Source organism: Gracilinanus agilis, chromosome 1 (genome assembly GCF_016433145.1).
Source record: "Gracilinanus agilis isolate LMUSP501 chromosome 1, AgileGrace, whole genome shotgun sequence".
NCBI lineage: Eukaryota > Metazoa > Chordata > Mammalia > Didelphimorphia > Didelphidae > Gracilinanus > Gracilinanus agilis.
Window position 1 is genome coordinate 641,915,793 of NC_058130.1, and position 26,563 is coordinate 641,942,355.

Here is a 26,563-nt window from a genome sequence, read left to right on the forward strand (position 1 = left end):
CCCAAAGACAGAGACACAAAGACAGAGAAAGAGAAACAGAGAGATATAAAAACACAGAGAGCGTTAGACACATAGACAGAGAGACAAAGAAAGAGAAAGAGAAAGAGAAAGAAACAAAAACAGATAGTGTTAGATACAGAGACAGAGAGATACACTGAGAAAGGAAAACAGAGAGATACAGAGATAGAGACAGTTAGACACATAGAGAGAACCAGAGAAAGAGAAACAGAGATGCAAAGACAGAGACAGAGAGACACAGAGAAAGAGAATCAGAGAGATACTAAGACAGAGACAGACTTAGACACAGCGACAGAGAAAGATACAGAGAAAGAGAAACAGAGAAAATGCAAAGACAGAAACAAAGAAATAGAGTCAGAGAAAAATACACACAGGGACAGAGAGAAACACAAAGAAAAAACAGACACAGAGACAAAGACAGATAGAAACAGAGAATGAGAAACAGAAAGATACAGAGAAACACAGTCAGACACTGAGTCAAAGATACACAGACAGAGACAGAGAAAGAGAAACAAGGAGAAACAGAGAGGCAGAGACAGAGAGAGACAGCAAGAGACAGAAAACAGAGCACCAACTCTTCACATCAGAGAACGAGAGGATTTGATGGTGGGTGTCAGTATTTGGGATCACATATATTGTAAATTCTACTGGGAAAATATTGTGTGTCATCCTATGCTTAAAACTTCCTGAACATTTGGGCATAGAGAAGACCAGAAGGTTGTGTGATGGTGACTCTTTCACAAGGTCTGTTCTAGCTGCCTAAGACCACACCTTCTAAGCTCTTTTCTCTCAGGCATTCCTGTGCCAGAAGTTAGAGGGACCTGGTAGTAAGATGCTGCAGGAACTTGCCAACCTGGCTCCTTTATTGATTCCAGACAGCTAAAAATGGATTCTTGTTTTAAGAGGAAGAACCCTACCTTCCCTTGGTAACTTAATGTGATATTCAACAACTTGATTTAGAGCAGTGGTGTCATACTCAAACAGAAACAAGGGCCACTAAACCACACATAAGGATCCCTGTAGGCCCCACATTAACTTAGAAAATCACACGTGTTTACATAATTTCTTTATAAATTGTTTTAACACATTAAAATCAGATAGGAATTCCATGGTTGGGACCACACTCAGAAGTGTTGCTGCCTGCATGGTTGACACCTCTGATTTGGAGGATAGGTATCTATTTTCTTAATGGTATAAGATTAAAAAAATAACCCAAAAGACAGAATGGAATAATGCATAAACAGTCAAAAATATTTGAGTTAATCTTGCCTCTGAAATATACTGTCACTGGATGACCATAGGTAAATCATTCCATTGCTTGGTGGCCTCAAAGAATATAAGTTGCAGAACAGATGCCAAGATGCATAGTTAAGATAGTTTTCTCATTGCAAGTTCCTTATAGCAAAGAAGTCACAGGTTCAGAGGGAAAAATACAAATTATTTATTATTATATATTATTTATTATAAATGTATTCATTATAAATCATGTATTATTATAAATTTGTTGATTATAAACTATGTATTATTATAAATGATTTATTAGAAATTTATTAATTGTGAATTATTAATTATTATATATTATTTATCATATAGCAATACAAAGGATAATGAGCTAGGCCTGGAATCAGGAAAATCCGAGTTCAATTTTAGCCTCAGACATTTACTAGCAATATAATCTCAGCAAGTCACTCAACCTCTGCATGCCTCAGGATTCTCATTTGTAAAATAGAGATAATAATAGCAACTACCTCCCAGTGCTCTAGTGAGGATCAAATGAGAAAATATTAATCAAGCTCATTGCAAACCTTAAAGTACTATATAAATGCTAACTGTTACTATTATTATTGCTAGGGCAGGAAGCACATAGGTATTATACTATATAGTTCTTCTCCTAAGTGAATAAGCCATGTATGTGGAAGGCTACATGATGTAGTGGAATGAATACCAAGCTTAGAGTCAAGAGAAATAGACTGAAGTTTTGTTTCTGTTGCTTACCAGCTAGGGAAGTCTGTGCAAATCTCTTAAACTCTCTCAGCCTCAGTTTCTCTATGTGTAAAACAGTAGCATTGGAGTAACTAAATGACTTCTAAGTTCTCTTTCAGCTTTGAGATTCTATGATAATAAGTAAAGCTAAATGACTCAGATCAGTGATCCCTAAACAGTTAGAAGACTTCTGTAATGATCCAGATTAGAGGCAATAAGTGCCTGAACTAGAGTGGTGACTACATGAATAGAATGGATGGAGAGAAGATGTGGATGTGGAAATGGTAAAATTTCGCAACTTGAAGCATACTTATTGTTAGAGAGAGTGAAGAGTCAAAGATGACTCCAAGTTTGAAATCTGGCTGATGGGAAGGAAGATGGTGTCTTCAGCAGACATAAGGAAGTTGGGTAAAGTGGTGGATTTGTGGGAAAACAATGCATTCTATTTTAGACAAGTTGAATTTGAGATGCCTATGAAATTCCTGTTTACAATTGGAGATAGTAGTTCAAAAGATGGACTAGTGCTAGGTAAATGGTAAATAGAACTGGAAGATATATGTGTGTGTGTGTGTGTGTGTGTGTGTGTGTGTGTGTGTGTGTGTGTTAAAAACACCAACTGAGAGAGGGTAAAGAGAGAAGAGAAGAAGACAGAGCCCTGAGGTACACTCAGATTTAGGGAGCATGATACTGAGGATGATCCAACAAAGGAAACTGAAAAGGAGTGGTCAAACAAGCAGGAGAACCAAAAGAGAGAACAATGTCATGGAAACCCAGAGAGGAAAGAATAAGTAAACAGAAGAGGGAAAACAATCGTTTCCAATGCTATAAAAAGGTCAAGAAGATTGAGAATTGAGAAAAGGAGACCATATTTGGTAACTAATTGCTAAATAATTTGATATTTAATGGTATATTATTTGGTAACTAATTTGGTATTTTGTAACTTTGGTAACTAATGCTAACATTGAGGAAAACAGTTCCACTTGAATGAAGGGTTAAGGATATTGAGAAAACTGAGAATGCGTGAGATTAGAAGAATTGTGGTGCATTCAACAGAAATAGGGAAGTTTGGAAGAGGTATACGTTTTGGAGGAAAGAGAATGTCACAATTCATCTACTCCTCCTCCTCTTGTACTACTCACTCCTAAAAAATGAAAAGACAGCAAGAGATGGAGCCAGAAACCTCGTAGAAACAGAGACACAGAGATAGAGACAGAGAAACAGAGACAGAGACAGAGCAGCGTTTTATTCCCTGGTTGTTGCCCTTGAGTGGAGTCAACTACTATAGTGACTGGGGAGGGGCTGGAGGTAACTGAATTGGGTTAGGATATATCCTTTCTTAAAGTTCCACACCTAAGGAAAGTCACATGGAAAGCCAGCAGTGGGAAGGAGTAGAATGGAGACTGTTGAAGGGGATGAGGTAATTGTGTTGGGGACAAGCCTAGAATAAATTATTAGAGGGAGAGTGGAATGAAACCCATCTTCCCTTCTTCCAATTAATCATATACTCCTTGGAGCCAAGTCTTGATCCCATAAGGGTCAAGCCAAGTTCTCTTGGGGTCATTCCATGGCCTCTACTTTGAAAACTCCTGTCTTAGATAATGGGGAGATCTCTAATAGTCCACTCCCACTTTGGAGAACCTTTTAAATTACTTGTTTGGTCTAATTATTTATGCAGACAAAATGACTTCTTAATTAGTGTAAGTAATTATTCAATAATAAACACTATGGTGGTGTCAAGGAAATCAAGATTGATGGGGGTGCAGACAACATAGCAGATGCTCAATAAATACCTGTGGAATTGGACAGATGGGGAAGAGAGGATCTAAAATTGTATTCTGTTAATCATTATGGAGCAGGTGTTTGCAGCAGTCATGGGTCTTTTGGAAGCCAAGGCTGTTCCCACTCCCCTCCTCCAAAGTTCAGGCAGGAGGAAACAGATTTATGAGACACCAAAAAGTGGTAAGACTTATTTTCATGGCTCTGGAGAGCCCAGTTTCCTTTGCCTTTGCTCATGTTGCCAAAGTGAATTTCCTAAAGTCTGACCAGGTCATTCCTCTGCTCAAAAAACTCGATTGCCTCTCCAATTAAGTCCAGACTCTTCTGCTTGTCTTTTAGAGTCCCTTATAGTATAGTTTCAATCTAGCTTTCCAGGATTATCATAATATATAATTCCTCATCTCAGAGCTGACGGTTCAGGCAAATTGATTTTTTTTTTTGCTGTTCCTCTTATACAACACTCCACTTCCCATCTGCAGGCCTTTGACCTGGCTCTCCCCCATGTCTGGAATTCACTCCCTGCTCCACTTCATCTCTTAGAATCCTTGTTTCCTTCAAAGTTCAATTCAAGTTCCGCCTTCTCTGTTGTTGTTAAGACATTCTCTCCATGACTCCATTTGGGATTTTCTTGGCAAAGATACTGGAGTGGTTTGCCATTTTCTTGTCCAGCTCATTTTACAGATGAGGAACCAATGCAAACACAGTTAATTGACTTGCCCAGGGTCACATAGCTATTTAGTGACTGAGACCAGATTGGAAATCAGAAAGATGATACCAGATCTGACACTCTATCCATTGCTCCATCTAGCTGGGAAACCTTCTCTATCTAACCCTTTATGTATTGTGGATCCCTATGGCAATCTGGTGAAGCTTATGGGACCCTTCTCAGAATAATATTCTTAAATGAATAAAACACAGTATTACAAAGGAAATCAAATATATTGAAATAAAAGAAATTATTTCCTATCCAAGCTAATACTGATACAGATCCCCAGATCCTCAATGGTGAGGGATAAAAGTTCAACTTTAAAATATTTCAAGAGTGGTAAATAGAATGATGTTAGCTAATGCAATCCATATCTTATTGTATATTGACTAAAGTGATTTCTAGATTCTAGTTCTCCTAATTCCATGGTTAAACTTTTTCAGAAAATGGTTTAACAATGTTGATGTATTTTCCTTCTTGACAATGTTCTATGATCCTAAGTGAATGGAGATTATTTTTAGTAAGGAAGTGATTTGAAGCTATAATTGGAACATCTATGATCTTTAGAAAGAGAAACACACTGGGATGACTATGATGGGGTTTTTTTTGTATCAATAAGTACATTCAGTCTCCTTTTAAATTAAGGTTTTTCTAAATCTGTTGTTAGCTTTATTTTTGGATTGAAAGAAAATGTGATAATAGTTTTGACCTTCACATTTATTTGTTTCTCTAAAAAATGAGAAATGAGAATTCCAATTTGGAAAATCATGTTCTGAAACTGTTGACCTGAAAGCTACATGACCTGCTAGCATTGAAAATTTCTGTAACTGTCCTTTTATGAGTCTGGAAAGTCACATAATAAAATATATCTTAAACTTGTGCTTTTGAGTGTGTATACATTACAATTATTAATTTGTTTCTTATGATAGGCAGTGTTGTACAGTGGTTAGATAGCTAGCCTTTGAATTGGAGAGACCTGAATTCCAATCCTACCTCTGGCATGTATTACTTTTGTGACCCTTGGGAAATCTCCTAAATTCTCAGTGTCTTAAGGAATACTCCAAGATTCTAAATTATAGAGAAGTTGCCTCAGTAAAGGAAGTTTCCACACTGAGAGTTTTCCATGTTGATTAAATCATGGATCGAGAATTAAAAAAAAAGTTTCCCAAAGTATTTCCTAGAAATCCTAGAAATTTCCACAACCATTTTAGAGATGAGAAAGCTGAGGAGCACCAAGCTGAATAGAGTTCTTTGCATCATTCTCTATCTAGTTCTTCTTTAATATACCCCACGTGTGCATAGGCTCTCAGCAAATAAGGTTTGATGACAGCCTTGTCTGGTCTGTGTTTATTAAGACTAGCTTATTGGAAAAAGAAGGGAAGTCATTATTTGCTTTCTTCCCTTTCTAAAACTGGTTTATACCACCATTGTATAATTTGTATAATTTTGCCTCAAGGAGCATTATAGGAGAGCTGGGGTAAGCCAGTTCCACCAGAATTCATATATCTGGGGAAAAAATGTTTTCACAGACATTTTTAATTCCAAGTACTTTCCCACATCTGACTTCTCACCATTACTGATTAGTGATATACTTGTCAAATCTTAAATTCTTCTGTGCTGAATGTACATAGAATTCCACATGGAATAAACATGATATTGGATGCCTTCATTGGAAACGCTTGGCTATTATGGAAATTATTTCACTAAGTTGGCTGAATTGCAGCATCTTTTTTAAAGAATAAGCCAAACCATTCCATTTCTATGCTCAAGAACCATCAGTGGTTCCCTGTTGCTCTAGGATAAAATACTAACTCCTTAGCTCCTCCCAATTTGGCTCCAGTCTACCCTTCCTGGTTTACTCTACTTTATTCCTCTTTATACATTATATAACTTAGTCAAACTAACTTATATGCTATTCTTTCAACTTGGAATTCCATCTCCCACTTCTGTAGGAGCCCTTGCAGAGGTTATCCTCCATGCTTAAAATATATGCTCTCCTACCCCTTGCCTCTTAAAATATATACATTCTTCAATGTTCAGCTTACGTGCTACCTCCTATGTAAAAAATTCCTGATCACCTTGTTAATTCTCTCTCTTTCTTCATATTGCCATGGAGATACTTATCGGTTTATAAAACAGATCTCTCCAGGACAGGGGTCCTTAACTGTGTGTGTGTTGGAGTTTTCCCATAACTCCATCATAAAAAATAGGCTAGAAAAGGTGGTAGATTAGTTACAAAGTCTAGAACACAGAGTCTGAGAAGTCTGAAGACTAAGAGAACAAGAAGGAAGAAAATAAACATTTATTAAGTGCTTATTAGATACTGTGTTAAGTGCTTTACATAGATCTCATTAAATCCTCACAATAGCCCTGGAGCTAGGTGTTATTATGCCCATTTTATAGTTGAGAAAAATGAGGCGGAGGTGAAGTGATTTTTCCAGGTTCATAGAGATAGTGTCTAAGACTGAATATGAACTCAAGAATAGGGTCACAAAGTGTTGGATGTCACTGAAAAAACAACTGATCAACAACAAGAACTTTGACTTCTTTATAGCAGCCTTGGAGAGAATCAGTATCCCAGAAACACACAATCTGAAAGTTGGAAGGTGCCTCAGGGGCTCTATAGTCCAATCTATCCACAAAAAGAATCCTCACCTTCTCATAACCAACAAGCAATGGTCCAGCCTCTGCTTGAAAAATCTCCAAAGAGGGGCAAGTCATTACCAATGGACTTGAAGCAACCCATTCAACTTTTGGACAGCATTGATCATTTCAGAATTTTTCTTAGCCTCAACCCTAAACTGGACACTTTACAACTTTGATCCATTGTTTCTATTTTAGCCCTCTGGCAACTAGAATACAAACGCCTTCTCCACATAAAAGTCCTTCATGCCACATCACAGCCTTTTCTTCTTTGGGGGGCAAACATAGCCATTCCTTCTTCCAATCTTTAGAATGTAGGATAGAACTGGGACCAAGCCCTGGTATTATTGTATTTGAGATCAGGGTTCAGCTCATCCTGATGAAGCTGACAAAACTGACTGCTGTGCCTCCTGGATAGCAACAGTATGGGGACACTTCTGACAGTATCAGATATCTCACTGTCATCAATTACTCCATCTAGCATACAGTGGAATAGGACCAGTTTGGGGCAATAGGGAGGAGAGAAGCTTTGAAAGTGATCTCTCTTGGTGGCAGGGCCGAGGAGACAGATGGAGAAAATGAAACATTTCAGCACTCAAAATCTAAGGAAACCTCTTCATTTTCCACCCTTAAGGCCTCTTCCTCTGATGGCAGAAATTGGAAACAGAGTGCTTCTCCCAGAACTTCCATTTAAAGAGGGCCCCAAACCATCTTTTCATTTACTACCAGGACCATTCCATTGGATTTCTCCACCATGCCCCATTCTCCCATTGTGGGTACATCTCCTGCCCTTTCCAGCTTCCTTCTTTGTTTTGTCTCCCCCAACGAAATTATAATTTCCTTGAGGGCAAAAACTGTCATTTTCTTGGGGGGGGTTGGTGGCCCATTTACAATCCCTGGCACATAGTAGATGCTTAATAAATGTTGACTGCCTGATGACTTTCCATAGAAATGAAGTTTGTGTTGACTAAAATGTGCTTCTTTCTAGTTTTAATACTGCTCCTTAGTGACTTTAAAATTCTTAAAAAAGAGAGAAAGCAAACATTTAATCCTAAGCAGAACAAGAACCAAAAATCTATTTGCTTTTCCCTCCTTGGCCTGGATTGCTTTGGATATTTGTGGTTTGGGACATAGTACAAATCTGAGTAGAACTAATGTGTAGTAGTTAGGTGCTATCATTCTCTTAGCTAGTAGACAGAAATGGAGCAGCAGGCTGTGGAATGTTCAGTTGTCATTTCTCTTCAAAGAAGATAATTCATCATCTGTTAGAGCCCACAATATCCTATTTAATTTCTTTTCCACCATCTCAGTGTGAAGTTAAAACAAAACACAAAATCCATTTACCACCCCAAGCCATTATGCCTCAAGAGACTGGGGAGATTCCTAAATGACCTGGGGGATCATCCTATAAGACATGGTAGAACAAAAGGGAAGAAAGAAGAACTAATCAGAACAACTGCAGTTTAAAGGTTTAGGACTGAGAGATGGGACATCTGCTCTGGTCTTCCTTGGAATGAAAGGAGTAGGAGAAGAGAGAGAGGGAGGAGAACTGTGAGAAGAATAACATGAAATATATAAAAATGAAACCTTTTGTTCTACTTCTTGTTTACTTAGAGGAGATGAAAGCATTCTGCTGTCCTGAAGTCCTCTCAACAAGGCATTTAAATGAAAATAACAAGGGCTGGAGTTGATCTGAGCTGTTTGTGATTTTGAAGACAAGAAATAGTGCTCCCAATGTACCAGTTGTTGTGGTGTGTGTGTGTGTGTGTGTGTGTGTGTGTGTGTGTGTGTGTGTGTGGTGGATAGGTNGTGTGTGTGTGTGTGTGTGTGTGTGTGTGTGTGTGTGTGTGTGTGTGTGTGTGTGTGGTGGATAGGTAGGGACTCTAAGCTCTAAGGTCAAACTGATTCTGGAATATAGACCATTTGTGATCTCAGGACTCAGGCCAGGTGCTGAACAAAGAGGGCTATGGAATGCCCTAATTCCAATTCCGTTTCTGGAGTCTAGGAAACCAAATGACATTTGGGAAGGAAGAATGGCCCTTGATCTTAGAGGACACTCTTCCATTATGCCTTTCCAGTTCTTAATCACTGTTACTATCTACTCTTTTTCCTCTTTCTCACTTTTAATTGTGTCTTTTGTATGCCTTCCTAAATAACTTCTCCCCTAATATGATTCTTTCCATTATAAAATATTATATATCTAATATAATATATTGACTAGTAGTCAATAAAGTGATCTGTACATATGTTTATATTACATACATACATCTGTGTATATACACAGATATGTGTGTATATATAGGTATATTATTATTTATCCTATTTTTTAAGAGAACCAATGACATCATAGGGTGATGTCATTTACTTGCTTGTGAATTGAATTTAAGTGAGGTAGAATTGCATGAAGTCATCAGCCTTTCCTTCTTCCAGAGTCATTTAAGTCCAATAGCAAGACAAAAGTCAGAATAAATAGGGATGGCACATGATGGAGTGGATGACCTTGGTGTCTTTGATGGTTGACCAAGCTCTAAGCATTCTACAGGGTCTGCTTCAGGCACCTTCATAGCTGTTGGAACAAACTACCTTGCCCTGTGTAAAAGGCAGAGAGGAACAGGTGAAAGGAAAGGAGTTTAGTTCTCTGCCAATCCCGCTTTGGGATTCTCTAAGTGAGAATTCCTTTCAAGTTCCCTTTGGGGACTCACTAAGCTATGAATCTTCTTCATGCTGTCTAATCACTTTGGGCACTCCTGGCTTCTGGCTTTGAGAGAGAAGATGGAAGAGGTCAGCCCCATTTGTTGAAAGAAAACATTCTGGGCAGATATGAGAGGAGTTCCCAGTCTCTATCTATCCTGTCCCTGTTCCTAGATTGCTACTCTAGAGACCCTGGAGAGTTTCCCCTTGAGTGAGATCCAGATACTCTCTTTGTTAAACAGTTATTTCCTTTTTAATGAGAGAGCTCCTTCATTCTATTGTCTGTTATATATACATATATATGCATATATATATATTCTCCTATCATACCTTCTCTGATTTATGTTTTGCCATGATTTTGATGAATGAGTTTCTTTGCTATTTGCTAGCCCAGGGTTACCAAGCTAGTAAGTGTCTGAGGCTACATTTGACTTGGGTCTTCCTGATTCCTGGCTCAGGGCTCCACTCACTATGCTGATCAGTTGCCATATACATGATAAAAAGAATTTTCATACTGGGAGTTTCTCACCCATGGAAATCACAGAGTAACAACTGAAATAAATAAATCAATTTCATCATTAGACCAACTTCCTTAGTTTTCTACCTCCCCAAAATAATAAATTTATTTTTTGATTATATACAAAATTAGCAAAGTATCCTATAATATGATTTAATATAATTATATCAACCCTGATCAACCCAAACTAGACTAGTCCCTGTTCCATATTACTATCTTGTTCTTTATTACTTTTGTTTACTCTCTTGGTCTATCCCCTCTGCCTGAAACTCAAACCTTTCTTATCTCTACATTTTGAAATCCTTTTCTTCTTCAAAGGTCTAGCTCAGATAACACCTCCTGCTGAAAGCCTTCACCCCAGTTCAAAGTGATCCCTCATTCCTAAACTTTCTTAAGGAATTTGGTGCAGGTCATTCATTGACCATTATCACATTCTACTCAATATCTTGTTTATTTCTGTTTGTATCTTACCATACGTATTAGTATGTAAGTTCCTAGAGGGGAGGGATTATCTCATTTTTTGTCTCTGTAACTCTAGTTTCTATCTCAATGCTTGAACACAGTAGGTACTTAATAAATGCTTATTTAATTGAATTACACTAAAGATGACATTTTAAAACTACTAACTCTATAAAAGACCTATGCTTATTTTTAAATTAACAGGCTAAGGCCTGGAAACCTCCCCCACTCTGACCTTTTAATATAAATGAAATCAAATGAAAGTTGATTCAATCCATAGTTGAATACAGTTTGAAATCTAGTACAGTAGAATGGCATAGCTCGCCTCTTACATGCAATTGTTATGGTTTCTCATTGAGATGAAGCTCAGGTACATATTTTGATTCATCAAACAGAACATTAGTAACTTAACTTTAGACACTTCATTTCCCTAGTTCCCTTTGTTGGATAATGTATAATGCATGAATGTGATGTGAAATGTAAATACCACACCATTTATTTAGATAGTTTTGATGCTATAGCAGCTATTTTATATTGACCTTATGAATTGTAAATGTCTAGCAGTTCATCTTATCACTTATAGTGACTCCTATGTTGCTATGACACCATCATGACTTTACTGTAGTCTTGGTGAACTGAAATAACAAAATTTGCAACATTAAGCATAATATTATAAGGGTTTTTCACTGATTATATTCCTGAGACATAAAGTAGGAAAAGAAAGTTCCTTGATGAATGTTTTTCATGTGTGACCTGAATCCAAAAAATGACAAACTCTAATTTTAAACCAATGATAGTAGCCCACATTTGTATAATTGCTGATATTTATATGATGTTTCAAAGCCTGCAAAGTACTTTCCTAGGCTTAGAGTTAGATGGGGTTCTAGAGAACATCTCTTACAGATTCGAAACTGAGGTCCATCAACATTAAGTAATTGCAAAGGTATTACATTAGATTCCCATCCTGGTCCTCTTGACTCCAAATCCAGAACTCTTTCCGCTCTGCCTACCTACAAATACACATAATCATGTCTATTTATAGAAAAGGAACGTGAGGCACAGAGGATGTGGCAAACTGAGACTCAGACCTGAGAATTTGATGGATTTCTTGAAATATCTGAAGGACTGTCCCATGGAAGGGGAATAAGACTTGCTTTGTTTCATTCCAGTCATCAGAATCAGGAATGGAAGTTGCAAAAAGATAGTTTTAGACTTTATGTAAGCATGGGCAACTTTTCTAATGACTAGAATTATTCAGAGTTTGATTGGGTTGCCTTGGGAGGTAATGGTTCTTCCTCATTGGAAAATCTTTAAGCCAAGGTTAGATGACTACTTCTTGGGGATATTGTGGTTGGGATGGATTCCTGGTTGGAATAACGGACACGGAAGTTCCTTCTTATTCTAAAACCTCATGAGTCTGTGAAAGAGAATTGATTTAATTTGTTGTTTTTCATCCTTTGTTTTTGAAGAGGACCAATGACATCATGGGGTGATGTCTTGACTTATGTGTGAATTGGATTTAAGTGAGATAGAGTTGAACAAAACTATCAGCTTCACTCTCTTTTCCCGAATCATCAAAGTCCAGTGGCAAAACAAAAGTTAGAATGATTGGCAATGGCTTGGAGGACAGTAGATTATTGGTGTCTTCAATGTCTGACCAAGCCTAAGGGGCTCTGCAGTGCCTGCTTTAGTTCCTTTCATGGCCTTTGGAACAAATTATTCTCATCTGTCTTGTGTGTGAGGAGAAGTCTTCACACACTTCAGGCAGATGGTCCCCTAACTCACCAAAGGATTTGTGGCCATCAACCCGGTTTAGCCCATCTGCTGAGATGGTTTTACTGGGGTGAGGCTACTGGGAATGCTACAGCTTCTTGGAGACATAGGTGAAGAGTAGGGTGAAAGGAGGACACCAAAGGTGGATGAGCAGCCCCAAAAAGGACCTGGCAAACCCTCATGCCAGAGGTGCTATTTCTCTCTGAACCCCCAAAGCCCCAATTTGATTACATTTGCAGTGAATTGCTCTAGGTTTAATAGTTGTTAAGTCATAGATGTTAAGTCCATTACATTACCATATTCTTTCTAGCCTCAAACAAGCAAAAACTCTCTTTAGTCCAACACTGGGGCTTGGCAGCTTCCAGGGGACTTCAGAGGTGCCATGTCCCCAGGACATCTTGTAGCACTTCTAGGCTATTCCCTCCATACCCACTCCAAGGAAGACAGCAATATAGGTAGATGTGAAAGTTTTTCTAGTGAATGATAGCCTGGTGGTAGTGCAAATAGCAAGAGGATAAAGTGGAATACAATGGAATGGCTTTGCTTAACTTTCCCCAATGATAAAAGTAATAGTGACTTTTCAGGGTTATAGAGAAGTAAAAATAGAGTCCTAATACACATTCTCATTCTCCTTTTCTTGGGCTGGGCAGTAGTGTTGAAGAGGGAGGGGTGTAGAAAGAGAACAAGTATTTATTCAGCACCTACTATGTGCCAGGCACAGTGTTAATCAATAAGCTTTATATAACAATGCTCTTTTTCTATTCTTCTGTGTGTAAGTAAATATTCTATTTGGTTTTTAAGTTCAGAATCAAAATAAAATAATTTTTTAAAAAAAGAAAGAGGCAAGTGATTGCCTCATTGTACAATGGCTGGAATCCTCTGAACCAATAGTTCATCAGAAAATCAAAAGATTTTGAGTTGGTTGGGACCATAAAGAAAATACGATCCGACCCCTCATTTTATAGATGAACAAGACACCAAGGTTGGGGAAGTAAAGTGATTTGTAAAGGTCACTCAGGTTGTAAATAGCAGAACTGATTTTTGAACCAGGATTCTAGGATCTGCTATCTAAAACTGTACTAAATATGAATAATATAATATTGATTTAATTAACTAAATTAATATTCACATTTTTGTGAATGTTAGATGCATTTACATACTACCTTTACCCCATTTCTAAAACTTTATTTGTAGGAAGAATGGGATATTAGGAAAAATACTGGATTTGAACTTGAGGGTAAATCTCAACCCGGTCATTCAGTTCCTATGTGACCTTGAACAACTCATTTTACTATAAATGAGGAAATGGATTAAGGTCTTTTCTAGCTCTATATTTCTAGCTCCTAAGATGAAAGAGATCAGACCACTTCATCTCTGTATTTTTCCTTCCACAAACACAATTTCTGAAAATAACAAGGTAAGCAATATACTACTGGTGAGCTGTACCTTTCCATGGTATCAGTAGATTTTTAAAGGTGCATTAACACTACTAAAATGGATCCAAATTGCCGGGTAGTTAGGTTGGAGCAACTAACTGTCTTCTGGAGTGTGTTTTGCAAATGGAATCTTTTTCACTGATATCAATTCCTCACTACTTGACAATCCTTTCTTATTACAAATAACATATTTTTACACACTGTTACTCTAAATATTTTCTCTGTGCATTTAAAAAAGAAAACTGAGAATGTAATTTTGGTCCAATGCCCAAACTTTCCAAATGAGTGCAGAAAATGAACTTGCTGCAAATAATAATGATAATAGCAAAAACAACAATAAAGGAAAACAAATGTTTAAATGCCTATTCTGTGCCAGGAACTTTACAAATATCTAATTTGATCCCGACTCTATAAGGGTAGGTGTTATTAATATTTCCATTTTGTAATCAAAGACATGGAGGTAGATGGTGGTAAAGGGACTTGCCCAGGGTCACATAGCTAGGAAGTATCTGAGACTGTACTTGGAACTCAGATCATCCTGACTCCAAGTCCATTGTTCTACCTACTGTCTCATCTAGTTTCTTCCAGAAGAACAAGAAGGCAAGGAATAAAAAAGAATTAGACATTTTTGAATATAGCTAACATAAAAATTTGTTTCTCTTGCATAAGGAAATTTATTGTGTATTTATAACAACTCATATACATTCTTTATTGTTATATTACATATTTTTATATATAAAATAAATATCTATGCTTTCCAAAAATGCTTAAATTTTTTAAAAAGTATATTAATATTTTAAGTGTGCTTTATATGTATCTCATTTGAGTCTCCCAACAATCCTGTGAGATAAGTACATAATTGTCTACATTCTACAGATGAGTTGACCAAGGCTTGAAGGTAATCTGCCTATACAGTCACAGTTAGTAAGAAAAGCAGAAGTAGGATTTAAGATTGAATTTTCCTAATTCAAGACTGGCACTGTCTACTATGTCATATAGTATATAGTTCCATTAATTTTAGTTTTAAAGTTGTTTCGAAAGCTTGGCTTTAAAAAACTGTCTGACAGTTCAATTCAAGAACCACCCTGTGCTCCTGATTTAAACTATTTCTTAATCCTGGGCATGGCATTCTAGAAACTCAAGGAAATTTAACATGCTGAGTCCTTAATTTATGATGCCAAAAGTTTCTTAATGAAATTCATAAAAATGAAGATAATGTTCTGATCCTCCTCATTAAACCATCATTACACATGGTATGTGTCTTGACTAAAGTTACTGCAGATAATTCCAGGGCTTCACTCTACAAAATCCAGTCAAAACAAGAGAACAAGAGAAGATATGGGTCTCACTGACAGGCAATGAAAACATCAGACGTAAAAACGTATTGCATAAATGGAATGGTAAGAGACTGGATCTGAAGCAGAGACAATGAAAAACATTAGGGCTATGGCAAAGTTATCCAAATCTGATCTGAGTCAGGAAGAATCTGAAACTTAAATTGTTGATAGGACATTGACACATGAAATATTTCTCTTTAATAAATTCTTCCAAAAATCAGTATGATAGATATTTTGGATGATTTGTGATCTCAACTACTAATCAGATTGCTGATGGATCAGATAACATGGAAGGTTAAACTGCAATATGAATAGGGCATTCTGAGAGCCATGATTCAGAAGGGATTTTGAGAAACTCAAGTATTTCCAGAAGAGATCAATCAGGATAGTGAAAGGACTCGAAATTATATCACTAGGAAGAAGAGACTTAGGGAGACCATTTTTGACCGATATGGGGAATTTTAGAGAGATGGATTGCAGCAAAGAAATTGCAGAAACAGATTTCAGTTTCATTGTAAGAAAAAACTTACTAACAGAAAGAAGTGACTAACAATGGAATGAGCTATGAGTTCTTGATCTCTGAAAGTTATTTTTTTTAAACCCTTATCTTCTGTCTTAGTAACAACTCTGAGTCAGAAGGGCAAAGATTAGGCAAATGCGATTTAGGGTCACATAGCTAAAAGTGTCTGAGGCCAGATCCCTTCCAACTCCAGACTTGATTTTTCTATCCATTGTGCCATCTAGTTGCCTCTCTGAAAGGTTTTTTTGGGGAGAAAGAGAATGACTACTTGGGGGTATTGAAGAAAGAACTTATGCATTGATATGAGTTGGACTAGTCATTGAGGATCCCTCAGGTCTTTTCCCATCCTAAAGCTCTATCCTAGTGCTGTTTCAAAGTGGAATGGACATTTCAAGGAAACCACTCAGAAAAGCTGTGATGATCCTTTGTTGCAGATGCCATAGAAGGGATTCATGCATCAGGCTGGACCTGAAAGTAACCCCTGAGCTTCCTTCCAGGTCTAAGAATCGATGTTTGCATGCCACTAACTACAGGCCAAAGCAAATCAAAATAAACAGATCACATGAAATACACTTAAGTGGAAGGTAAAGAATAAAACCACCAATGTTGAGGTCATTCTGCTTTAAGAAAACTCAAATATGACTATTTAAATTAGAGGAAACTTTTCATTCAACTAATATTATTTTCTAAATCCAAGGCATGATGTTGATCCCCTATGGAGGTATAAAAGGTATAAAGTATAGGTGGTAAATAAATCATGGACCTGTTCTAGTAACCTCAAGGAGCATACGATCCAGGAGCTATTTACATGATCCAAAAATTATAATTCAGTACACATAAATATTCCATGACAGTAAGACTGGTGAAGTATTTATAGAGCTTTACCTTCAGTGTCTTACAAAATGTTAGATGCTACTGACAATTAAAAATCAATCAAAATCCTAGGTAATTAATTCTAGAAATATTTAAATAAGTCAGGTAGGGAAATCATTTAATTTGCATAAACTTGATTTGTACCTACATTTCAGGGAGTATATTGATTTTACAAAGTAGATGGGTATCCTAATGGAAAAAAAAGATTGCAGTTATGATGCTATGATTTTCACTGTAACTATACTTCTCAGTTTTCAAGAGGAGCTATTTATAGGTGATTTAATTAGACACTGTGCTTACATTTCAGGTAGCTGTCATCATATTAATAGTGAAATCTATGAATGGCTACATGGGCAATATTCATGAATAATTTCTTGGGCTCATATAACTGAGCAAAAGAACAATTAGCTCACATTTCATACTATTATGCTTTCAAAAACCCTCAAAATAACCTATTAAGATGATGAATATTACTGAATCACTAATTTATTAATCTGTATGATATTTAATAACATTTAGAATAAGGTACAAATAAATATAAGGCAGCTAGATTGATTAGTGGATAGAGTGCTAGAGGCCTGGAGTCAGGAAGACCTGAATTCAAATTTGGCTTCAAACACTCACTAACTGTGCTGCCCTGGGCAAATCACTTAACTTCTGTTTGCTTTAATCCAGTGAAAAAGGAAATGGCAAACCATTTCAGTGTTTTTGCAAAGAAAATCCCACAAATAGTATGGTCCATGGAGTCCCAAAGAGTCAGACACAACTGAATGACTGAACAACAACAACAATAATAAGTAAATATAATCATATATATATATACATATATTTAATTAGACTTATGAATCATGGTTAAATAAACAATGAGCACCTGAGAGAACTGGCTGCTTCAGATACAGTAAAATCTTCCCTAGTGACATTCAAAAATAGGGTAGTTAGGTGACTATTTTATAATAGGAAGTGGAGATGAGATTAATGCTTTGGGCTGTTATTGGACTCTGAGACCCCTTCCAGCCCTAAAGTTCTATGATTCTTAAGACCCTTTGGCTCCAGCCCTTGATGCTTCAGAGTAGTTTTATCATCAAAATCCCTTTACCAATAGCTTTCATTATTTATGTTTGCCTTTGAGAAAAATCACTAACTTAAATTCTTGTCCTCCATTTGTTTTCAAAACCCTCTTATCTATCTATGTATCTATGCATCTATCTATGTATCTATGTATCTATGTATCTATGTATCTATGTATCTATGTATCTATCTATCTATCTATCTATCTATCTATCATCTGTCTGTCTATGTATCTATGTATTTATGTATCTATCTGTCTGTCTATGTATCTATTTATCTATGTATGTATGTATATATCTATGTATCTATTTATCTGTCTATGTATCTATGCATCTATCTATCTATCTATCTATCTATCTATCTATCTATCTGCTTGTCTATCTATCTATCTGTCTATCTATCTATCTATCTATCTATCTATCTATCTATCTATCTATCTATCTATCTGTCTGTCTGTCTGTCTGTCTGTCTGTCTGTCTGTCTATGTATTTATGCATTTATCTATCCATCTGTCTGTCTGTCTATCTATCTATCTATCTATCTATCTATCTATCTATCTATCTATCTGTCTGTCTGTCTGTCTGTCTGTCTGTCTGTCTGTCTGTCTATGTATTTATGCATTTATCTATCCATCTGTCTGTCTGTCTATCTATCTATCTATCTATCTATCTATCTATCTATCTATCTATCTATCTATATCTATGTATCTATGCATCTATCTACCTATCTATCACTGTCCCTTTTAACAGAGAGAAAACTGGCTTTAAGCTCTGTGACAAATAGAAAGAAGATTAGGCAATACTTGCAACTCTTGACTATTTTTCTATTGTGGAAGTTTCTCTGGCAATGAGATTCACCAACTCCTTGATTCCCTTTTCTCCTGATGTTTGTTCAATATCAACCGGGAACTGCCTTCCTTACTAGGTAGTGAGATTTTCCAGACACTTCTATGTTTGCAGATGACACTGTGTTGTTTGCATTAAGACCCAGAATACTACAGAAGAATATTCCTCAATGAAATCCATGGCCACCCAAAAGAGATTAACCAAATTATCCAAGCATGTAAAATCAAACAGATGGAGAAGGTAAATTCATCTAGACTGTGATAAGAAGTCGTATGACCAGTCCTTTGAGTTAGTTCATTATAGACATTGCAGATGGATAATAAGCCAAGAATGTCACTGAAGGAACAGAACAAACTATTATATTTAGGAAATGACAAAATGTTTTTTAATGATACCAAGATTCTCCTTTTTACAAAAGCTCACCTTTTAAAAAAATATCAATATTCTCCCAGTTTCATGTCTTGAGATATCATCACCTCAAAAAAATTCAAGATTTTGGATGATTCAAAGAAAGCAGAGAGGCATTTCAGAAGTATAAGCTGGCTGCAGCATGGCTCCAATTACCACTGCCACATAAGAAATGACAATAAAAATACCATCTAGGAAATATCCAAAGTCATGATGCGTAGGTAAAAGCTCTCTGTTTGGATTCATGTGACTTGAATATAAATCTCTGCTTTGACACTGTGTTACCTTGAGAAAACCATTTAACTCTTTGGTACTCAATCTCACTGTCTGTAAAGTGGGGTATATAGCTTTAAATCTTTGATCTTTTGATATGATATATTATCAAAAAAGTGGAAGTAGGTGGGTCATCTTGTGGGAATGAACAATAAGAGAAAGCCAGACTAAATGCAACACTGACTCAAAGAATGTTGAATGACCTAGAACAGTGATGGGCAAACTTTTTAAAGGGAAGGAAAGGCTCATCTGTCAGTCTGTTTCTAAGGCAACTCTTTTGAAGTTTCATTGTATTGTATCCTACTCACTGTATTCATCAGATTAGGAATAATGTCATGAGGCTGGATAGAACATTCCAGGGGGCCTCATCTGGCCTGCAGGCTGTAGTTTGTCCATCACTGACCTAGAGGAAAGTCTTCAGTATACTTGATAGCTCCTCTGCCATTGATAATAGATATAAGACAAGGAATAAGAAAAAGGATAGGAAAGCATAGTTACAGGGCAGCCAGGTAGTTTAGTGGATAGAGAGCCAGGTCAGAGATTTGAGGTCCTGGGTTCAAATTTTACTTCAGACACTTCTCAGCTGTGTGACCCTGATCAATTGAACCTCAACTGCCTCGTCTTTATCACTCTTCTACGTTGGAACCAATACTTAGGATTGATTTTTAGAGAGAAGGCAAGGGTTTTTAAAAAAGAAAACAGATGATTTACACTAATACAATGAACGTGCATTTCCTTGAGATCACAGATTTATTGCAGCATTGAAGAATTTTGTACAAAGAACTGCTTTCATTACTAGGCAGTTCATATGGCTGCCACTTTATAGTTTCTACAATATTTTATTTTATTTTTGAATGGGTCCAGAATCCTTTATTCCATATCAATTTGTATTTGAAAATACAATCCTTAGAACAAACCATCTATAGTTTTCAACCTGTAATTAAAGGTGTTTTTCTCAGAACAAAATTAACTTTTAATATAATTTTTATCCATAAAGATAGTGTTGTCATAAAAATATAAATCTATGGATTCCCTCTTGAGAAATTTTTACTTCCTCATGGTAAATAAGATGCTGACATGTTCCTAATGAATCCTACCTTATAGCTCTTACATACAATTTTATGAAGGATTTGACTTAGCAATGCTAAGATGTATCTCAAGTCATCTAGAATTTGTTTCCTCAGCTCAGCACTAGGTCTGTGTATCCAGGATCTACAGCTACTTTGTACTATTCTTCACCAACCAACCATTCTGTTCCCCCACTTTCCCAACTTAGTCCCTTCACCTGAATGTCTGGCCTACAAGGACCAAATAACTGTCCTTCAATGTTAGATTTTTCTGGTCATGCATGATGGTAGGAAATGCCCTTGTCTTCTGACAGGAAAAAGTAATATCTGACTTTTAGACCTAGTTCTACAATTAATAATCTGTGACTTTGGCCAAATCGTTTTTGGAGACTGGGTTTCCTCATCTGTAAATGTACCACTTGTATGACCCTCAGACACCATTTTAACATTTATGAATCTTAGTTTCCTGATCTGTAAAATGAAAGTTGACTTGGATAGCCTATGAGATCTTTTTTTTTTTTAAACCCTTAACTTTCGGTGTATTGTCTCATAGGTGGAAGAGTGGTAAGGGTGGGCAATGGGGGTCAAGTGACTTGCCCAGGGTCACACAGCTGGGAAGTGGCTGAGGCCGGATTTGAACCTAGGACCTCCTGTCTCTAGGCCTGACTCTCAATCCACTGAGCTATCCAGCTGCCCCTCAGCCTATGAGATCTTATTTAGCTCTAGATCAATGATCCGAAAGATCCAGATCTTTGGATTCCAAGATCTGGGATTTGAACTAGGTGGTTCCTAATGTCACTTCTAGTTCTAGTAGAGTAGGATTCAAAGGTTTAAGTTAACTGGTACTTTAGGAGAAGAAGGAAGAAGGTCAACCAGGGTTTGACCTTAGTCTGTGACTAAGATGGGCTTCATTTTCACATTTAGCTGCAGAGAAAAGAACTGAAGATAAATGTTTCTTTGATTTAAGGAACCGATGGCATAATGGGATATCATGGGATGATGGGCTGGGAAACTGGAATCTATTGCTTTGCTTCCCTCTCTATTCCTTTACCTATGAAGTGGAGTGAATCCCATTAGGTCCCTACTTCTTTCAAATGCAGTAGCTAAAGAATCTGCCCAATGAATAAAGTCTTATAAATGCTTCATGAAGGTGTCATAAAGAAGGAGCCACCTCGGTAACAGAAATGGAAGATGACAGAACTGGGATATGGGGCAGGGAACCAACATCTTAACATCAGTACTTGCATATACGCATATAATATACATATATACACACATACAAATATACAATATACATCAATACATACACACATATATTTGTGTACGGAGAGGGAGAAGAGTCTTTTTTTTTTGTGAAAAAGTCTATAAGGAAAATCTACAAATCAAAATTCAGATGCTGTCAGATGCTGAAAAGACACAGACTGGAGAATGTTATGCCTCTTGCAACAAAGCACATCTATAGATTCTATTCAGTTATTTACAAAGCACCCAGCCATCTCTATCCCTACTTTATTTTTAAAAGATGATCGTTTGTTAAGCAGGTGGCACGCTGGCACTATTCTTTCTGAAAAGCCCCTGGTAAATTATTTATAATCAGCAACATTTCCCAAGTACCCAATGTACAGTATGCAGTGTGAATAAAATTACTTTTATTTTGCATGTAGAGAACATTTTATACTTGTTAAAGTGAATTCAACCCATAAACTGGCCATGTTACCTTGGACAGGTTCCTGTGAATCTTTCTTCATCTATAAAATAGGGATTATACTACCTATTTCTCTTTTTTTGTCAGTCAATAAACATTTAAGTGTCTACTACCTGTCAGGCTTAATTTGATCTTCAAAACAACCTTCTGAGGTAGGCTGGTCAGGTCATAATCCCATCTTATAGATAAGGAAAGATATATACGAAATTGTCCAAGGTAACATGGACAGTTATTGGTGGTGCTGTAATCCTTGTTAAAAGTACACAGAATCATTCAGTCTCAGAACTGAGAGGGACTTCAGAGATCTAGTCCAGTGATGGGCAAACTACAGCCCTTGGGCCAGATGTGGCCCCCTGAAATGTTCTATCTGGCTGCCTGACATTATTCCTAATTTGACAAATACAATGAGTAGGATACAATACAATGAAACTTCGAAAGAGTTGCCTTAGAAACAGACTGACAGATGAGCATTTCCTTTCCTTTGGCCCCCTCTTTAATCCATCGCTGATCTAGTCTAAAGAATTCTTGTAAAGGAATCTCTTTCATAACATTTATTCATTCAAAAACATTTTTTAAAATATTTACTATAGACTCAGTCCTATGGTAGACATTGAGAGAGATGTGAAATTTAGATATGAGATGGTCCCTACCCTCAAGGAACTTATATATTATATATTTTATTAATATTTTAAATGTACTTATTGATTTTTTAATATTATGATATAACACATAATTGCATTATTTCATTAAATTATTCATTGTTTACTTTTTTATATTTGTTATATATCATTTATATTTATTGTTCGTATTTTGATAATATTCAAGACAGATCCTCTGTAGTGTAGAGTGGGGGTATAAGAGTGAATAGGAGAGTGAATCAGAGAGTTAGTTCAAATCTGTGAGGGTTTAGTCCTATCCTTGAAACAAATTATTTATTGAGTCTTTGTATCCAACTTCCTAAACCTTTTTTTGATTTAAAATCACCTTGAGAGCTGAGTAAAGGCAGGTCCTTTCTCAGACTCCATTCCTGCTTCCCTTCCCCCACCTGAGATTTCTCTAAGCCACTGTTAGGGCTTCCTTGATCCTCAACCCTGTCAATCTATCCCAAAAGACAATAAACCTCTTTTGTGTTTAAACAAGTCCTTTGGCTACTTTATTAGTTAATTAGTAAGAGAGGGAGGAAGGGGAAGAGAAACAACATACTCTCTGGAACTGAGGGAAGCTGAGGGTATCCATTTTGAAGGAAGTGTAACTTTAATTCAAGTCCCTTCCCGTGAAATTGACTAAAGCCTGTAGTCAATTTCAATCTGTCTTGGCTGACTCTAACTTGGCTGTAAAGTGTCCTTTACTTGAAGGGATCAGTCTATTTCCCTTCAGCGTTTTGTCTTTAACCTAAGTCCCAGTCTGTATTTCCCTGCTGCTGTTTGCCTGCCTAGATTAATTCATCCTCTCCCTGGAAACCCTTGTTACTTCAGTGTTATACTCCCTGAACTCAGACATTCCCTTATTTCTCCTACCACCTCAACTACCATCCTTCATCATTGAACCTTCCTCATCCACTATATTGCCTTAACTTCCCTACAACCTAGCCTATTCCTTTGATCACCTCCAGCCTTGGGTCCCTTGCCTTGTCTTATTCCCTGATCCTACCAGTAATTACCCCTAGCTTCAGCCTCATATTATATCCTGCACCTCCCTATTATATCTTACCTAATCCCCATATTACATCTTTCCATTTCCCTTATTACACCTCTGAATGCCTCATGTAGGTATTACAAAGAAGAAGCCATCACAATAATTGAAATGGAAAGATCTAGGCAGAGGGAATCAACAAACTTGAATAAATTTCTGCAAAGATATAGGTCTAAAGATGTATATAGCTATTGATAGAGATTTTTTCCTGTTAAAGTCTCAAAGGAAAAGTTACAAATCAAAAGTCAGCTTTTGTATGTATGACAGGATACATTCTGAGATTAACTGGGGAGTAATATACCTCTTGTTACAATGAAAAAAGTGGAAATTTTATTCAATTATTTACAGGGGTCTCACTCACTGTCTGTTCTGCTATTGAGTAGCTCAAACTGTTATAAGATGTTTCTTGCAGCATGACAAAATCTACTTAGCACTTGTCACCTATTGTCCTCAGACAGTTGCCACTTATTGTCCCAGGGACAAGTACCATAAACTACCAAGGGACAGCAGGCTGAAGTAGGTTCTCATCTGAGTGGGAGCTTGGAGTTAGAGAAGTGACACTGTCCTATGAGGGGAAATAAAGACCCTAAGACACCAGCATAAGGGTGATACTAGAATACTGGCCTAGGTATTAGTGCTATCTTTTCTACCTATTCTCTGTAGCTAAGGAGAGGTACATGACCAGGGAAAGGAGGAAATACAGAGTAGAAAACTAGAAGTGGAAAGAGGAGGATTCATCTCATCTGATAGCCTATTTTAATGAATTCTTCCTAAGGAAATGCTAACTTCTTTTGTTCCTACACTTCTGAAGCTATCAGAATCCTCTAAAAGTTGGTACCCTGTGTTAAAAGCTCTTGTATCCCAGCCCTAGTTATAACTTTAATTGCTTCTAATTCTCCCTTCTGTTCTATCTCCTAGTTTTGTTTTTTTTTATTTTAAACCCTTAACTTCTGTGTATTGACTTATAGGTGGAAGAGTGGTAAGGGTAGGCAATGGGGGTCAAGTGACTTGCCCAGGGTTACACAGCTGGGAAGTGTCTGAGGCTGGATTTGAACCTAGGACCTCCCGTCTCTAGGCCTGGTTCTCAATCCACTGAGCTACCCAGCTGCCCCCTATCTCCTAGTTTTTAACTATGAACCAACTCGAATTTCCCTCTTCTAACTCCTAGGCTTATCATCTTCTCACTTTGTCTGTGAAAATACAAGAACATATGAAAATCTTCATATCAAAGAATAAAATAAAACAAGAAAATACATCTAAATCAATTATACAGAGACACAGTGTACATCATAGTTTCTAAGTCCTTCTAGAAAAAAATCATTTGTAGCTTTCTATTATCTACTGAATAAAGTTCAAAGTCCTATGCCTATATATTTTCTTCTGTGCCAAGAGTCCACCATTTCTCTATCAGGAGATGGGTAGCATATTTCATCATCAGTCCTCTCAAATTGTGGTTGGTTTCTGTGTTGAGCAGAGTTCTTAAGTCGTTTTTTAAACTAGATTTTATTTATACTTTTTAAAATATTTAATTAATTTTATTTTAATAACAAATTTCCACATAAATTTTCTGAAGTTATATGACCCAGATTATCTCCCTCCTTTATTCTCTCTTGTCTCCTGGAGTTGGCAAGCAATTCAATCTGGGTTTTACATGTATTAAATGATATTTAGGATAAAGTCCTAGCAAACCCATCTCAGGGTCAAAAAATATGCTCAGTTGTTTGATTCATTGTTTATTGGCAGATAGCTCTCCAAAATGCTTGCACTCAATTTTTTGTCACTGTAATCTTTGGAAGTCACTATCTTAACATTATATCGAGTACCATTTTAGCATATTTTAACACAGATCTTAATTTTACATTAGTCATACATATACCTGGATACCATTTTTCCATTTAGTTGCCACTTCTTTCTTCTGGTTTCAAAAGAATGTCAATACTCATAAAGGTTCAACTCCTCTAGTAATATGTCCACTTGGTTATTAGGACAAGGATCTCACTTCTAGAATACCAAGTCAAATTAATGTCTGTTGACATTATTAAATCTGTGAACTTCTTAGCACCCTCTACCACTTTTACCACCATTCTGCCACAATCACAACAACAGAAGAAGGGAGCTATCCGGGATTGAGGATCCTTCTTCAGTTTTCTTTGCTTCCTTAATATCTGACAAATGGTTAGACAAACACCTGCTGTCTACCCTTAAAGATCTCCAATTTGGAGAGACTACCATATATTGAGATAGGACACTCCATTTTTGGACATTTTAAGGAAGTTTCCTTTACCTCCTTTCATCCAGGCAATATGCCTTTCCTTGAAATTTCCATTCATTGATGCTGGCCCTGTTTCTTGTAGTCAATTAGAATAGTATAATTACTCTTCACCAGGTATGCTTTCTAGAATTTAAGGAGTTCCAAAGATAAGTTATGATGAATTTTAGTTTTTTAAATGTCCTAAACCAGTGATGGGCAAACTACAGCCCATGGGCCAGATGCGGGGCCCCCTAAAATGTTTTATCTGGCCTCTCAACATTATTCCTAATCTGATGAATACAATGAGTAGGATACAATACAATGAAACTTTGAAAGAGTTGCCTTAGAAACAGACTGACAGATGAGCATTTCCTTTCCTTTGGCCCCCTCTTTAAAAAGTTTGTCCATCACAGTCCTAAACAAATACAAACTATATTTTCCAATAATTGCTACTAAGAAGCATCTAATGAAATCTGATTGAATGTTCTTATTTATTTGTTTAAGGATAAGAAGAAAAGCTTA

The 26,563-nt window shown here is 36.7% G+C and overlaps 1 protein-coding gene across 1 annotated transcript in view; it reads right to left on the reverse strand.

Annotated features, from left to right (window-relative positions):
* The window catches only part of NCALD (neurocalcin delta), a 401,873-nt gene that overhangs the window by 155,966 nt on the left and 219,344 nt on the right, over positions 1 to 26,563 (reverse strand). The window lies entirely within an intron of this gene.